Source organism: Triticum dicoccoides, chromosome 4B, assembly GCF_002162155.2.
Source record: "Triticum dicoccoides isolate Atlit2015 ecotype Zavitan chromosome 4B, WEW_v2.0, whole genome shotgun sequence".
NCBI classification, from domain to species: Eukaryota; Viridiplantae; Streptophyta; class Magnoliopsida; order Poales; family Poaceae; genus Triticum; species Triticum dicoccoides.
The window spans coordinates 612,552,542-612,555,149 of record NC_041387.1 but is presented as its reverse complement, the minus strand read 5'-3'; positions in this window follow the sequence as shown (position 1 = coordinate 612,555,149).

Genomic DNA, 2,608 nt, shown 5'->3' with positions numbered 1-2,608 from the left:
ATATAGATGTGATAATATACAAAAAAATGGAGAATATTTAAGATAAGATGAAGAGTGATGCTACATAACCAAGTAGCTATAAATGTATGTGCAGCGATACAGGCAAAAGGCACAGCCAAGAGCAATGCACAGCTAAACTTCTTCAGTACCAACCTTATGGTAAGAGTAAATATAGATCTGATGTGTAGAAAATGGAGGGCAAAGGAAAATAAGCTGCAGAGTGATGGTACATGAACAACTACCTGTCAATATAAGTGCACTGATAAAGGACAACATGTACTTATAAGAACAATGCAGAGCTAAAAAATTCATTGGCATTCGATATATTCTACACTAATGTAACCATCCATACTGATCAGATAATTTGGAGCGAACAATTGATAAGCAAGCTATCATGCATACTGCTGTCACATAATGAACCAGGTATGTATGCAAGTACAGTGATACAAGACATCATGTACTAACAAGAGCAAAGCAGCGGGCAGCATATTTGCGATATACTTTCGTTCTTTTCAAACCAGAATTCTTCTTCGAGCCGATTTCCTGCAAAAAAGATCCGTAAGGCACATGCGGAAAAGTAGAAGTTCAAATTGTCACGTCATTTCGTAGACAGTACCTCATCCTGGGAACGAGACCAGTGCATAACAAGGTTTTTCCATTCAATGTCTTCTAAATTTAGCATAGAAGACTTAACTAGAAATTCGTTTATAGACTTGCCATCAAAGTGTGATTTCCTCAGGTAACACCGATACTGCTGCAATGCTTCCTTGAAAAGCACAAGCAAGCTTTGCTCGTCATGACTATCCAGATTGACCCTCACCTAGTTACAACAATGTAATGTAAATCATTGATGTGTTCGATCAACAGAAAACAGGAAAATAATAACCATGAATAATAGCACTTACACGTAAGTTGGACAAGAAGATGTGAAAATGGTGTTTGTCTTCACTATAATCTTCCCATGATGGGAATATATGCATGTAGTCCCTAACAACATTGAAAGCATTGTCTTTTAAACTGGGAATAAATGGAATGGGGTTCCAATCTGCAGGAATTGGCCGTCTCTGCAGTTGGGATAGGTCTTCGGCCGGTGGACTTGCTGTACTTTTTGCTGGAGTGGGATTTTTCTGTGGTACGGCTGGTGCTATGGCAAATGAAATCGGTATACCTTTTGCTGGAGTGCAGGTCCTGTGTGGTGGGGCTAGTGGTGTGGCCAGTGAAGTATGGGTATAGTCTGCTGGAGTCGGTCCTATGTTTTGTGTCACTGGTTGTATAGCCAATATAAGTGGGGCGCTGTCTGATTTCTCCGGCACCACCACGTTTTTCAAGGACTTTGCTGGTGCTCCTTCAGGTTCAGCAATCACCCTCTTCCTTTTTGATGTCTGATGCACAAGAACCACATTTGAGTGGAAAAACATGGTATGATGACTGATGGAATATGTATTGATAATGGATGGGCATGGCATCTCGAGTTATATGATGAGTAAACTAAGCAGATGGTGGTGCAACAAAGTAGAAGAAATGCAAGACAACATATGCAAGATACGTGCAATCAATAAAACCTTGCCAAATTAGAACAGGCACCTTGCTGGGTGAACAGGACAGGCCATCTGCCTTTGACTCCTCGAGGTTCGAATAGTCATTAGGATGATATTCTGAACAAGAATCAACTGGTGGGGAGCGTACGAGTTTCATTGCGTCCAGAATGGCACTCAATGCCTTGGTGCCAATTTTGTAAGTCATTGCAGTGTTCCACAATATTCTTCTGATGCACGGATTTTGATATTCACTATAATTGCATATAATATCTGAGAACCATGAAAACATAAATAGTTGTGAGATTATCTTTGTAATGCAGATGATATTCTAATATAGGGGCGCCCCTGTAAACACTTATGTGCTATCACTGGATTTTGATGGGAGAGCTCATGTGTGCTGTAATATCATGCGTGCATTTATATAATCTGGCACAAGTACACAAAAAAATAGGCTCCAGAAGTAAGGATAGCTCGCAGATGATAGGTTCATAATATACTGTATAGAGAGTTTATTGCCAAACCATGATAACAAGAGCACACAGCAACTAGGCAGATCATAGTGTACATAACAGGGGTACACCATAACCACAATATATAAATCGGGAAAGTGGAACTGGCTTGAAAATACGGTGTTGTATTGCCGCTAGTAATTGAAAGCCTATCGATCACGTACAGGCCAGCACTATCGAACATGGTAAAGAAGAGCAAGCAGATTTTGGATAATAAAATGTTGGTTGCGCAGTGCCCACACATGATGAACCAGAGCGCATTAAGAATGCAACTCCCAGCTGTCTCTCGACCATTTCAGGCGGATGGAGGAAGATCCTACGTCTCCTAACCCTTCTTCTTCCTCGTCTCTGATTCTTCCCATACGGAACACCGCATGGGCCGCCGGCCGGACCACCGGCCCCCACCGCCTGTGTTCCTCCGCCACCCCCACCCCCACCCACGTCGAGTTTTCTTCATTCAGCGAGGCCCCACAACCACCCGAGCCCCTTCAATCGCACCGGCGAACTCCGGCGAGCTCTGAAAAATCGACTGACCCAATTTTGAAATTTAGTCTACTGTGA